The sequence below is a fragment of the Anas platyrhynchos genome, chromosome 7, assembly GCF_047663525.1.
Source record: "Anas platyrhynchos isolate ZD024472 breed Pekin duck chromosome 7, IASCAAS_PekinDuck_T2T, whole genome shotgun sequence".
NCBI lineage: Eukaryota > Metazoa > Chordata > Aves > Anseriformes > Anatidae > Anas > Anas platyrhynchos.
This window is the reverse complement of record NC_092593.1, coordinates 34043697-34058795: the sequence shown is the minus strand read 5'-3', so window position 1 is coordinate 34058795 and position 15099 is coordinate 34043697. Positions and strand designations below refer to the sequence as shown.

General features: G+C 39.1%; 1 protein-coding gene and 1 long non-coding RNA gene across 10 annotated transcripts in view; one reads left to right on the top strand and one right to left on the bottom strand.

Moving 5' to 3' along the window:
• Positions 1-15099, bottom strand: part of ZNF804A (zinc finger protein 804A) — a 448502-nt gene that overhangs the window by 174180 nt on the left and 259223 nt on the right. For all 9 annotated transcript variants that reach the window (XM_072040465.1, XM_072040467.1, XM_072040466.1 and 6 more), the window contains one exon: positions 1069-1158. The gene's annotated coding sequence lies outside the window, so the exon portion shown is untranslated. The remainder of the gene's footprint in view (positions 1-1068; positions 1159-15099) is intronic.
• Positions 1-15099, top strand: part of LOC110353859 (uncharacterized) — a 51744-nt gene that overhangs the window by 23910 nt on the left and 12735 nt on the right. The gene's annotated exons all lie outside the window — the stretch shown is intronic.

The window sequence follows — 15099 nt, the reverse complement described above, 5'->3', positions numbered from 1 at the left end:
TCCTGCTCAACATCTCCACGGCTAAGAATCACATGTTTTCAGCAGCTTTAATTCCTAGCATACTTGGAACGTTTCATTGCGGGGTATCATTCTCAAGCAAGTCACTACAAAGAATTAGGTGGTTTCACTCACAGTCAGGGACAACCTTTGAGAACATCCTGGCCTTCCTGCCCAAAAACACTCAGCATCTCGGAGTGCTACTCACACAGTACTGGATTTTTAGCATCCCACCAAGTCATGCCCACTGAGGGCATGGTCTAGAGATTGCCTGCAGGGCCCCTCCACTTATATCTCTTTAGTGACTCTGAAGGCAGCATTCCTTTCCCTTTGCAAAGCAATTCTGTAGGAGCAGCATGCACTCAGTGCTTCTTTCCTGCAGCCTACAACGCTAACCAGAGCAGGCATACAGCCTGTAAGACTTCCAAGGTTTTAGCCATCCCAACATGATGTTGATGGCCTGCATTTGGGTTTACTTCAACAATTACCAGAATTGACATCACCACATTAGCCTTAGAAGCATTACTTTTACTTACCATTCATTTCCTCAGAAAAAAATATGGTAATGAAGTTTCAGCAGAGATGTTAAGGAAAGCACGAAGATCCTTTTAGTCCAAAGTAGACCTTTGCATATATATTTTAGAAGAGATATACATTTGGAAAGAGGGGGAAGGAAAAGAAATTGGAAAATGGTTCTTCCCTTAGTACAGGAGCCTTTCCAATAAAGTCTACTCTTTCATGTAACATTAATGCCTCTGATCTTGATGTACTCCTTTAGCCATAATGTAGATGTAATTACAAGCACAAAGGAAAGAAGCTTCAGAGAATTATTTACTTCTGGCTGCTACTTGTAGCTAAATACCATCCTATTGGGCCTATTCTCACAATAATGTAAATTAAACAGTTTCACAATGGATAATATTTAGACCTTTTTCCCACCACTATCAGTATCTTTGGTTTTAGGCGGCAATGCCAAATTTGGAATAAAATACTATTTCAGAGTACCTTGCTGGGTCATTGCTTGACCTTCAGGTGGCTGCACAGGCAGACTGCCTTCCACAACACACCCACCTGCACATCCTGAATGTCTCACTGCTGCGCAGAACTCTCTCCTCCTACTGCTATTTCCAAGCAGTTCTGAGTGCACTCTCTAAATGGTAGCTAAAACAGATAAGAGGAGAGATGCTATAGTTTACACAACATTACCAGAATAAAAAGTAAACAGAACACAAAGTCCACTGATACAGAAGACACTCAGTGTGACATAGCCTGGCACACAACATCTGAAAATGCAAACAAATCCAAATTTGTTACTCAGCTAGGGTCTCTGGGCATTGAATATTTATGTTTTCAGTGTTTATATTGTTGTTAGTGGTGGTTTTTCTTTTTTTTTTTTCTTCCAGACACTGTTAGCAAGTATGAGTGCTTAGCAAGGAACCCATAGATGAACACTAAAGATTAGTGTTTGATCTCCTGCAACTCCCCCTTCTGAACTGATCATATATCCAAAGGGTGTCTAAAAGCTGAACTTGCATGCAGTGTGTTAAGGACAAGACAAATGCTTTTGTTTCAGCATGCTAACTGAGCCAGATACTGTCAGAGAGTGATTTTTTTTCCCCAAAAACAGAGTATACAGGCTTTAGATCTTGTGAATCTGTACTGGTAGCATGAAGAAATGATTCAGTAAAATAGTCATGTTCTCTGTCTTCCACTTCAGCAAATAGGTTGAATGCTCAGGATAGATTGCCAAGAGTTAAAGCCGCTATGGCTAGAGCAGCTTTATAACCAGTAAGACTGCTAGCTGCTGCTGTTGATTTGCCAGGCATTTTTAATACTGTACTTAGCATTTCCACAGTCGCAAAGGGAAAAATAACACCAATTCAACTGCACTTGTAATAATAGGTATTGTCCTTCTCGCTTTCCCTGTGAATGTTTTCTGGGTGTCCTTCTCTTTTCTTCTTGTACTGTAAGAAATGATATTTGAGTTCTTTTCTCATAGCTTATTCAGTGTTTTGAATCCAGATATAAATGGAAAGTATCATTATGCACCATTGTTATGGTGATAATGGGAGTAGCTGGGTAGCTTACCTGTGATGTTTTTATGTTAACGCACTGGTCAGAGCATAGCGCATATTCGGAGATGGAAGTAATTCCTTATTGTGAAATATTCCCTTCAGAAACTTTATGAAATTTCACTCTCTTGAAGAAAACCCATCCAAATTGTTTTTATATTAAGAATACCCAGAATAGCAATTAGCCATTTACAAAGATGATTATTCCCTGTTCCCCAAAACATTAAATGACCTTTATTTGTTCCCATTCCCCACCCCTGCACAGTTAAACGTCATTGCTTTTCCATACATAAAAGCTCTAGTTTGTAGTTGTCCAGCACATTATCAAATTCAATGTCAGAAAAAGTTTTGTATGTTTATGTCCAGTGTTGTACTCTGTTGTGAAGTTAAGTATTTTGGATTTCCAAATACCATACAGGCAGATTATGCATTTATGATCCAGCTCCTCCCAAACTGGGTTACACCATTCTCACCTCACCTTACTTAAATATCACAGGAGCCAGCTCTGCACTTTGCAGCTCCTCTAGCTCTTTCTGCAGCTATTGGCAGGGCAAAGTATTATGCCCGAATCCCGCGTTATACTCCCCACAGTGGGCAGCACTTGTTTTTTGGACAGTACATCTGTAAGACAGCAATCTCAAGAACTACTCCCTCTCTGCTAACAAGCAGGGTATGTTTTTAATAGGGAACAGACTACAGAAGAATTGCAGTATTTATTTTTTCCAACTCATATATCCCCATTCTTTTCCCTACACACCCACAGTGGCAGATTTTCATGTCAGCACTTGTGCTTAGTTCCTACGGTTCTGAGGCAGCAATCCAAACTGGTGTACTTCATGGGTGTCTCCAGGACCTTTAACAATCAGCAAGTTGAAAGGAAAACGTGAGAAGAAAAATACCCTTGGTGCCATCTATCTGAGTTTCATGGAGCAGATGAAGCTAACACTGACAGTAATTCTCACATTACCCATGAGGACAGAACGGACAATTTTTCAGCTTGCTATTATAATTTCAGTGCTCACTTTGCTGCATCAAATACACCCAACAGTTTCGGATATCAACAGAAGAGGGTGTCTATCCTCTGTGCTCAGCAAAATCAGCAAAACAGCGAGTGATTCTCTGAATTGCCTTACGTCTTCATGATACGGTTTTGGTGAAAAAAGAAAGTCTGAACAAGGAAGGTGTAGGCACACTAGGTAGGAAGACGTTGCCAAGTTTTGCATTGCATTGCATTGTTTTACATGCAAGACTTAAGTAGGCCAAACCAGTATTCAAAATACCTAATTTGTAGCTATGATTTTGCTAATAACCTCCAAAGATTACTCTAATCACTTTGACATACTCTATATCAGACTTTGTACTTCTTCCATTTATATATTTATCTGTTTTTTTGCACTTAGGCAGACCTTCTTATTAAGGAGAACGCTTCAGTTTGACTTTACATTCCTACTTAAAACAAAACCTTTAACATTTAGATTATCTACACTGTAAAATAAAAATTCAAATTACTGTCACAAAACCTAATGGGATCACATCATTTAAATTCACTGAAAAACTAAGGTCATACGGCTCAGCCCATAAAGGTTTAAAGTGGGAACATTAAAAGAAATAAGCTGGAATGAAAATGGGCAGTAAAACATTCTGAGGAGAAACATGGATTGTTTTCTTATTTCTTACTTCGAAAATATATGTGGCAGTAGGGGACACGTGAAAGGTGCTCAGCATAGGAATAACTCCAGCAACTCTCTCATTGGCTTCAGCAGAAGGAAATAACGGTAACATTGAATGGGAAAATAAAAAAAAAAAAAAAAAAAAGGAAAGAAAACACTCAGTACAGGAGAGCTGCCTTTATGGCTTTTATGTCCCAGCTTCCCTTTAGGTTAAGAAGATTAAGAAATTAAAAAAAAAAGTCATAGATGAGGCACACAGAGGAGAGGGGAAGAAGAAAAAAATAATCATCCTAGTAGGAAAATAGCCAGTAAGTGGTTCAGTCAGGGACAATGCTTCCTTACCATTTTTTTTTTTTCTTGTGGAAGCACTGGTTTTGCACTCCAAGACAGTGCAGTACCCATCAGTATTAATGATGGGTGACATATTCGGGCTGTGTCCACCTGCTCTAGTCAGAAAGTGGCCTATGCATTAAGACCATCCTAAGCACTGCACATCTTGAACATCACTCCTGCTGCAACCTGGAGGACCACCAGCAACCTCTCTCTTTTCTCAAGTGATGAGTGAAAGGATGAGCAAATGGCCTCAAGTTGCACCTACAGAAGTTTAATTGGACATCGAGGGGAATTTCTTCACAGAGAGGGTGGTCAAGCATTGGAACGGGCTGCCCAGGCAGTGGTGGACTTCCCATCCATGACGGTATTTAAGAGATGTGTGGCCATGGCTTAGTGATGGGACTCAGCAGGTCATGCTGATGGTTGGGCTTGATGACCTGAAGGTCTTCTCCAACCTCGGTGACTCTGTGATTCTCTGACTGCCACTTCACTGCTGCTTATAACTTGGCATTCCCCATCACCCCTCCCCAGGGCCAGGAAATGCAGTAATGACCTTGACATTCTTGTTTTATTAACCACGAGGAGGCCCAGGGTCTCCCCCAAGGTATTACTCCACTGCAGAGCTGTCAGTTCTCTGCCAGACCTTGCTTGCAGCACAGAGCAGTGTCATGTTGCTTGTAGATGATGAAAGATTGCCCCATTCTTCCCTCATACATTCCCATACACCTGAAGAGTGCAATATATGGGTGACAAGTGACAAAAAATCAAAATGTTTTAAAGCAATACTTCATCCTGCAGGAAACAAAGAACTGTGCATGCCTGTCTTACAGACTAGAAGAAAGTTTCAGAGTACAGAAATAAATTAAAATTACTAGTATTCTGGCAGAACAAAAAGAAGAAATCATGTTCAAGAGAAAGGATAGTTTCATTTTTCCTTTTCTTAGAAGCAATAATAACATGATCACATCCCTTTCCCAAATAGCTATCGAGTTTTTTGTTTTTTAAACCAAGACACCTAAGTGCTCATTCCATTTTAAACATTTTTTAATGAGTTATTCCACTGAACAATTTGATAGCATCTCCTTCTTCCCATGCTTTCAAAGGGAGAACTATCAAGCTATTTTGCAAAGCAACCCCAGTCAATATACTTTCAAGGTTTTTTTAATGTGTCATGTCAGGAGATAAATATCTCTTTATCTCCACTAAGTCTGATAAGAAGCCAAATTCTTCAAGGAGACTGTTTGATATTTGCAAACTTGGAAAAAATAAATGACAACACGTAAATTGTACCTAAATAGAAGAACACAGCTCTGCAGGTAGAACAGATTGTTTTCACGATATTACACTCAAAATTACCAAACACTTATTGCCTGGGAAAAAGAAAAAAAAAAAAAGTAGTTTTCTCAGTTCCTAGTTCTTTTGGGTCATTTGCAGATGAAAAGAATTTGGGCTTTCGTGGTGGACTGAAAACAAATACAACAAATGAAGTTTTTCAGATGACAATATCCCTTTCCCCATTCACAAAATAAACCAGACGCAAGCCAGATCCCTAGTCAAAAAAATAAAAATAAAAAAATTGCTGGGGTATCCCTATGCAATGTAGCAACAAAACAGATGGAGTATTGTATTTTTCACGTAGTCTGCATTGTCCTGTACAAAAATGAATTCTTTAGATACTCTAATGCATCAGCATAGCTGAGGAACTCATCAAAATATTTTAAAAGGGGACAGGAGGGAAAGGAAGGAGAGTATTCATTCAAGCTTAAAAATAAACTCCTCCTGAGCCAGGTTTACTTCCCACATTAATGTTTTGGGTCACATTATAATCATCCCTCAAAAAGCATATATTAATTTTGAATGCAAGAAAGATACTGAATTTCTAATATTGTGTTAAATGATAACATGGGAACAATCCAAACTACAAAGATAAACCCAGAAAGCAATTTCAGTACATTTCCCCTCTTATCCCTGTCAGGATTTCACGTTATGCTTTCGGCTTCAAGAGCAGTTAAGGATTCATACTGGTTTCTCTATAATACCTGCACTAAACTGTACACCTAAAGCTGGACCAGTGTTTCTTCAGCCCTCAGTAATGACTCACACCTGTTCACCATCATCATCCACAGAAAAATAATGAAATACAGAATACCACATACTTAAAAACTATGCAAACTGTTTATTCTGGTTTTTGATGTGGCCTAGGATGATTGTTTGGTTTCATTACCATGGCTTTCAATAACCACAGAATCACTAATGATGATAGCAGAATTTCTTGAAAACACACTTCATAATTTATAATTCTTTACTTTGGATTTTTTTCCCCATAAAGGTCATTCCCAGGATTGTTCTTTTTCTGTAGTATTGATCACCCAATTTGCTTTTAAACTATTAGTTCACATGTCATGCAACCTACAGGTAAATTATAGATCCATAATCATCAGAGCAACCTGGCTTTATTCAGATTACATCAAGACTAGTCTGAAAAGATGTACACTTCTTCATTAAAAAGTTGATGTGATTGTTTAACAAATTAGTAGCACTAATTAAAATCAATATTTTACTGATCCTTTCCTATAGACCCCCAGTTCTTTAATCACTCACATCTCATCGTTGTGCTGCTTTCCTGTTACACTGATAGGCTGCAGCGGTCCTTCAGATAAATTCCTGGCATGTTTCCACTAACAAATGTGATGCCCATCTTTGTAAGACATCCTACAAAAATGAAATACTGGCAGGAATCTGAATACCTGCACTTGATCTCTAAATATCTGTTATCAAGTGGTGCAGAGTGCCCTGCACTCAAAGCCAATAAAATCTACATGTGGTCTTACAGGCCTGGTACCAGGAAAAATATAACTGCATCATGCAGCATCTCATGGAAACTAATTAGATCCAGTGAAACTGATTTAGCTGGTGCACTGACGCTGAAACCACTCATAGAGCATCCAAATTTGAACTGTTGGGAGACACTTGTAGCAAGGAGCGTGGCTGTAGGCAGCATCTCCTATCAGCAATGTGGAAATAACTTATCAGCTAGGCAGTCATACCATGCACAGCCTAAACAGAATAGGTCTGGGGCAAGGGGATGTTCCGTTAAAAAGAAAGAAGTTCATTAGCTAAGATAACTAGTTTACAAAGACAATCAGACTTGGGAATTCAAATGTTTGCCTGTGGTAAACCTGAAGGTCCTTCCTGGAGGTCCCATCCCTCTGCTTCTGAAAATCATTTATGGGAAGAAGTTTCAGATATAGGTGAATGAATAGCTATATCAAGAAAGAAATGAGGGCTAAATAAGAGCTAGTATTGGAAAAGAACTGAACTGAAATGCTAGTCACAGAAGTCATGCCACATAGGGATAACAGATAAATGCCCGGAGTCACCATCAGTTGGGGGCTGCAAAGAAATGCAGAAAAAAAAAAAAAAGTGTGTGTGGTAGGGGAGAGGAAGGGAAGGGGTGAGTATTTCTATAAGACTGACATAAAAGAAGAAACTTTTTCTGCTTATTAGGCATAGGATAAATCATGCAGTGAAAACAAGGCAAGTAATTTGCTTCATATTTCAATAGGATCAAGATGATCTCAGGAGAAAAAGTGAGTAAAATAATGGAAACAAAGGGAAAAAATGAAAAAGATATTATTACAGTTGAAGGATGAACAAAATTCAGAGCATGATAAATCCACAAATCTAGGCACGAAATTACAGGTAGAAATTATCAGGTAGGAAGGTAGTTATTTTTTGTTGTTGTTTTTTAAAAAAAATATCAAAATTACAAATAGTTTCACTTGGCTAGAGACTAACAGCATAAGTACTAGTGTTTAGGTAGGAAGCAGCAGCCAAAACAAGGTGTTTCTGGTATTAGAACATGGCACCTGTTTTTATGTTACTCAACATTCATTTTAAAAGGCCACTTTAAAAAAAAAAAAAAAAGGCAAGAAAATAGGAAGAGTTGAAGTTATCAAACCAAACTATTTGAATATAACACTGAGGTTTCCTCAAATTGTTCATTTTCTCAGCGCTTACTTTCCTGTGGCTGCTGCACTCCACCAGCCCAAATACAATGCACATAATAGCAGCATATTCACATGAAAATTTACAGGAATGAACTATTTTTGACTCAGATACGGATGATCTTGTGGTAGACAAAGTGATTTTTCCAGTCACATCAAGAGGGTGTTTTTAGTAACTCTTATACATTTAATAGCAAGTGTTTTATATAAGCTTCTGTAAAAGGCTCTTGAAGGATACTGGAGGTTTGAAAGCTCCATGTGGATGGTTAACAAAAGCAGCCGTGGGCTTTTGTCTTGAACATAAGTTGTCACCTAAAGTTCATGAAAAATGTGACAGATCTGCACATTGATATTCAACTGTCCTACTTCAGAGATATTTTCATTCCAGTAAATAAAGTGTGTACACTCGTGTTTTTCCTGCTCTTGTATGAGATGTTACCTACTGTGTATTTTAATTATGAGATATTAAGTATGTTAAGCTAAAAATAAATAAATAAATTACCCTGGCTTACCCAAAATAACAAGATTGGTCTGCCTGGGTTGCACATCTCAAGCAACTTCCCCTCCCTCCCTCCCCAGATAAGCAGTGGTGACAGTTTTGCTACAGTGGCATTCATCACTTGCTTTAGGCACTCAATTTTTTGATCAGTGCAGCTGATATGGTAGATTTAACCTGAGACATGAGAAGTTATAACAAACAGGGTGTGATGGAGCTGACAAAACGTGCGTCTGGAAAAAAAATATATCATCAAATATAAGCCTTCAAAAACACTGTGCTTTTCCAAACCACACATTGATGGATTTTAGCTTTACTGGCTAAATTAATTTACTGGTATTGAATTAGAATTTCAATATTTATAATTAGATTTAGCTATGACTGTTACTGTTTGAATCCAGCCCTTCCTACCAGTGTTTCTTCTGTACAGTATTCAGCCAAAAGTCAGAAGTGCACCAACTGAATAGCCAGGATTATTTGGAGAGTCCCATAAAAGATCAGGCCTTAATTCAGCTTCCTCCCACATCAGTGAGAGGTCTTTCTAAACTTGACTAGGAAACGAAGGGGTTCTCATTTCATTTTTAGCAGTTACGTCAACATTGCTGATAAGGTACAATTCCCCATCACATCCAGTCACCAAAGGCAGAGGAATTGCCAGGAAAAAAATTAAACAAAAATTTAAAAACAGTTCTGTGGACCTACAAGTGATTGCTGATTCAGTAACGCAAGAAACTTTGTGCTGACATTGGCACCTTGCTAGCATTTGGGCACTGTGTTGACAGTCTCTTGTCTTTGCTCATCTTAAAACTTAGATTTCACCAAACTTTCATTAAGCTTCTTCAGCAATCAGCGATCTCAGTGCAGACATAACTCACTGTAATTGCTGTTAATAGTCTAAAAAGGAGAATCACCTGGGGAACCCTTCTGAGGGAGATTATCATTGCTACACCTTTGGTATTTTTGGTGGAAAAGCTGTTTCTAAAAGCATCATCATAAACCCATCAGTGTGGGACACTGCATGCAGCGTGGACTGATCAGGACCAGCTGATGCTTTTCCACTTGATTTACATTTTCTTAGCTCAAGGTAATTCTTTGTTATGGTGTTGATGACTTGAAGATCAGGCGTATTATGAAAACTGTGTATTCCCGAGGTCAAAGGCACGAGTGGTAAGCAGCAAAAATAAGTAAATAAATCAATGAAAATAATATTCACAGAGTTGCACAGCTACAGTCACAGATTCTCCTACCATTAGTGCTTTATTATTATTCCAGTTGGCCATGTTATTGAATAAATAAAGCTACGCATAAAGATCATTTCTGAAGGATGCTACCACTGAACAGTATCAGCCCAGGAACAGCGTCTTAATAAACTGCAAACACAATTTATTTTTATGTTAAAGTTTAACCAGATTAGTCTATTTCCAATGCTACATGCTAACAACTTGGGCCCAAAGACCCTCCTGTGATATTGTTGTAATTTTCATAATACTATTTGATTTATTTGATATTAAAAGCCGCTGAAAGATGCATTAGAGATGCATCTGTCTCCAGTAGGAGTCTTAAAAGAACAATCTCTAAGTTGCACTGCAACATTTCTATCTGATCTTTTACAGCTGAAGTGCTAGAGCTAAAATACAAATGGCATTGTGGGGCTGAGCAATAAATACATCTTCTATTTGCAGCACACAGCAGAATGGGACTCCAACGCGACCTGCACAGTAGGCTGTGCAATACAGATTTTTTGCAGCTTGAAAAATAACATGACATATATACAGCTGATATTTGAAGTAATTAGAAAGCAGATTAATAAATCTGTTTCTTTGGTTGATCTATCTGTTATGGTAAATGAAGAAATAGATAGAGAAGACACAGATAAATCCCGTCTCAATAAATGCCTGGCTTTATTTAGCATCACACCATTACTGCTAGATTGGGTTTGGTCTTATGGCCGTTTAAGATAGGAGAGACAGCCACATGCAGCCACATCGGGGTCCCCAGAGTCACAGCTCCAGGCTGACAAATTAAGTCGGCATGGAGAGGTACCTGGCATGAGCAAGCAGTGAAAGGAAAGAAACTGCTGGAGCGTAAGCTTCTGAAAAAGGAGACACCAGGAATCACTTTTCAAATACTGGCACTGGGCAGTCTCAGAGCCACCATCCGAAGCCTGGACCTCACTTACAACAGAAAAATCTCAATTCCAAAAGGGATCAAACAATGTTGGAACTGATTCCCAAGCAGCATGCCAGCTGTGCAAACCATCTGACCCGTACCCCCCGTTACAATAGCAAGGTTTCAGGGCAAGAGAAGCACCTGAACACTACAACAAGCTCCACGTTAGAAGGAAAAAGGTGTTATCTTCCAGCTCCTGGAAGTAAATTCTGCTGGCTAACACACCTGAACACCCATGACTGGCACAGATGTCCACATGCTAAACTACAGTCAAGGAGGAGAGATGCATTCCTTCAGCCAGCAGTGTCAAGGACTTTGCAGATGTGCCAGCTGTTTTCCCCAGCCTAACATTTCTGCCACGCAGCCCCTCAGAGATGCTGGGAAGTTCATCCCAGTGAGCCAGCTTGGCCAGGCAGACAGGGACATGGCTGTCTGTCATCAGGAGCACGGACACCACAGCCCTATCAACACTTCCACAGGTTCCTGCTATTTTGAGCAAAAGCAGTCTCTGGCAAGAGAGGATTTGTTGCCCAAAACTTAGAGAAAAATGGGATGGCGCAAGAGGAACAGTGTCTGTATCTCCAGTAGGCACACGTTTGTGGCTTTCCTCCTGCTTCTACACAGATTAATCCACCCTCCGCAGGTTATCACAGACACTGTTGCCACTATCCTCGCAATGATTTGTAGGACACTATCCTCATTCATCACACCATTGCCAATACTAGAGACACTGAAGATTTTTTAAAGTGATAAGAAATACTACATTCTTCTTACTTTTCAACGACTCGTCTTCCTCTCTGCCCTTAAACAACTACGGAGGTCTCCAGCATAACTCCCACATTGCACATGGAAATATTGCTCTCATGTTTAGCTTCAGCAGAGAAAAGATTTAGGCTTTGTTTTGGCTGGAGATACTAATCTAGCTCAGTGCTGACAAATAGCCCTCTCAGGTCTGCGCCTCAGGATAACACCACAATTCTTCACTGTAAAAAGTTCTGGTTGCAAACGAGAGGGGAGAATACAGATTAATTATCCAATTAATAAGCCCGAGTAATTCTGCCAGATGAAATTTTTGTGCATGTTGTGGTGTGTAAGTGAGAAGCACTTTCCCGCATTGCTGCTACTTGCATGCCTGCATGCCACGGCGAGTCAGTTGGGATGGGAGCACAGGCACCAGACAGAGCCACCTCTCCTCACGTCGTAACAGTTCGTCACAGGTCATCAATAAAATAAGGTGACCCACGATAACGAAGCCAGAGAGAGCATTCAGACATCCTTTACATTGACAGATGAAGGTACGATGCTATTAAAGTAGCCTAACAAATATTTAATGCAGTGCCAAGCCGTTGGATGTTCTCTGTCAAGGCTGCTCCCACCCACCCTCCAGAGGGGACTTCCACCAGAAGCGCTGTACTGCAAATGTTACCATTTGCTGGATTCAGACCCAAGTCAAATGGGCATTAAAACAGAACTTTAAATTAAAAAAAAAAAAAAAGAAATAAAGAAAACTCTGAACACTCCACTACCACAGCAGGAAACACTTCTTTCCTTTCCGTTTCTCCAACTCAAGGGTCAGTTCACCAATTTGACAACTTCAATTCAGCACGCTTTTCCTCTATAAAAGATAGCTCATTTCTCCCTACTGATGCTACTTGCTTTTACTATACAATCTTATGGCTGTATTTCAACTCAGAGAGGTAAAGCTGTTAGTTCCCTAAAGCCAACCATATGGCCATGGTAGTGTAAACACTCCCTGTTGCATCTGTCTGCACGTAGGTTGCTACCCCAGATGAAAAAGAATATGTTCAGCTTTCTAGTTCACGATATTCATTTCCTATGTGTGCCAGTGAATGCCAAAATTTTTATTTCCACATGCGGGATGTTGTTACAATGTCGGTACACACAGAAGGATGTTTCATTACCCATCAGTTCCGGTCCTGATTTTCAATCTTAGACCTCAAAGCACTGACAAGCGAGATCTGTGACTTTTTTTTTCCTATTCTATTCTTCAAAAAAAGCCATAGCACAGGCAGGGAAGTGACCCATCCCAAAGGGTACGGGCTGAGCTAGTAACACGGCTCAGGTCTCCATAAGACTGATGCTGTGTGCATTTCAGCGGAGAAAAGGCAGCAGTGGGTTCTGCAGGTGCCCCTGCCATCACACCACACCTATTCGGCATGGGTTCAAGACACATTTGGTAGAAGTGGCTCCGATCTCACGATCGCATCCATCAGCACAGACCTTTTCACCTTAGCAGAACTGATGCTATCAAAACCATGGGTGTTAAAAGCAAGTGGATTTGTCCGAGTGTAAGTACATAATTCACAACAACACAGTACCATTTAAAGAACAATTTTTTTCTGCTTTCTCTTTCAGAAGAAGTGTATTATATCTTTTATAATGTAGCTTATAAAATACCTCTTTAAAATCCATAAGATGCTATGGAAGCTGACACATTCATGATGAATAGTTTATTGTGCAGATTAATTTCTATTTGATTCTCTAAGTGGAGCACACGGCAACAGGCTTTATACAAAAGTGAGTTAAAAGCAGATGTTTTTAAAGTGAGTACTGTCATCTTCTGCAGCTCTAAAGGAACTGTAAATCTTTCCAAATATGGAAAGTTGGGATTTAAGAAAACTGTCACATGTAGCATATCAGGAACATTTATGAAGGAAAAGCACTGCACGTAGTTAAACAAGTGGATAACATCACTCCTTTCCAAAACAAAATAACAAACAAGTATGCCAAGTTTTGGACTTCTATTCATGCTTTTTATTTTATTTTATTTTTTTTAATAAAAGCTGGTTTCAAGTCATATTTAGGAAAGCATTTTAAAACATAACAAACAATGAACATCTCATGCTTTATGAACTTTTTTTTTTAAAAAAAAAAAAGAAACCATTTGTTCTCCTTGAAAGCCCCATTTTAAAGGCACAGACTCCCTGTTCTATTAACTCACCACAATTTTTTACCACTGAGTATCAGAAACCCCACGGAACATACAGCCTAAGGAGAAAAGTTGGGAATAACAATAGAGATAATTTTACAGGATTTAATACAGTTTAACTTAGTTGATTGCCAAGTCCTGAGAAGACAGACTTCAAGATGACATCAGAAAAAGAGAAACATCATTGTGTTGATGTCCAAAATAACTGTTTTTAAAGACTTCTTTATTCTGATGACCACATCCTCATTACTTTATTTAATCTTGTTGTTAATAACATTATCAATCTTTATCAAGGGTTATTAGTATTGTGTTACTAAAATGTTATCAATCTTGATTATTTGTTTTAAAGAGATAATGAAATCTTACAAATAAGCCTCTGAAAAGCTACATGCATGAAAAGACACTCCCTGAAAGTTCCTCTCTGAAAAGGTGACCCTTACTGGCAACTCTTCTATGTACTTGGACTGACTGTGGAATTCAGCAAGTTCCATTTTTCACTTAAATTATTCAAGACCTGTAGGAAGCCATTGGGAAAGCTTTCCTCACAGCACAAGTGGCACATGGGTGAATATTTGAAAAAGCAAATATTCCAACATCCAGTGCAAAGAAGTGCCAAAAAGAACAGCTGGCTGAACTCTGACATGAAAAGCAGGCTCAGATCGAAGACAAATAGACTTCAAGAAGAATTCAAAAGAGTAAAACTTTAAGAAATTGAGTTTTGCAGGTCTTTTGAATGACCCAGGATTCTCTGCCTGAACTACTTACTGACTGACTCCCCCAAGCCTGCTTGGAAGAAGATGCATGCTCTGAAAGTCACTGCGATTTCTTTTGGGTGGTGCTGCTATGCAGAGACACACTGAGCAAGTCTCATCAGTTCAACACAAAGAAAGACTGAGCAGGTTGCTCACATCATTTGCAGCATTTTTTGTGTACTCTCAGACACGCGAGCAGAGGATGAGCACCTGAAAGAAGGAATGTTCCTTTTCTGCCTAATGGGCAATTTGGCTCAAAATGGACGTTTGCTGAAAAAGGAAGAGGTATGGTTTATGTGGCTAAAATAGAAATACCCCTTAGATATTTGCCATAATAAAGCCAAATTAGATTGGTCCCTTCTAGTTTCTTCAGGTTATCATTTCCCTCATGAAGAACATTTTGCCAAGAAAAATCTAATATTCGTTATTAATACTGCAATTTCCTTTGCATTAGATTTCTAACAAAAGCAATACCAAAAAAAAAGAAAAAATGTGACACTGCTACATGCAAAAATAAAAATCAAACTCCGTCCCTACCTCTGTCGCATTATCTCAACAAGGGAAAAAGATAGTATTCCTAGAAATGTTAAACCTTCAAACCTCACCAAGAAAGCATAAGAGATTTCTACAGCACTGGCTTCCTCTCTATCCAC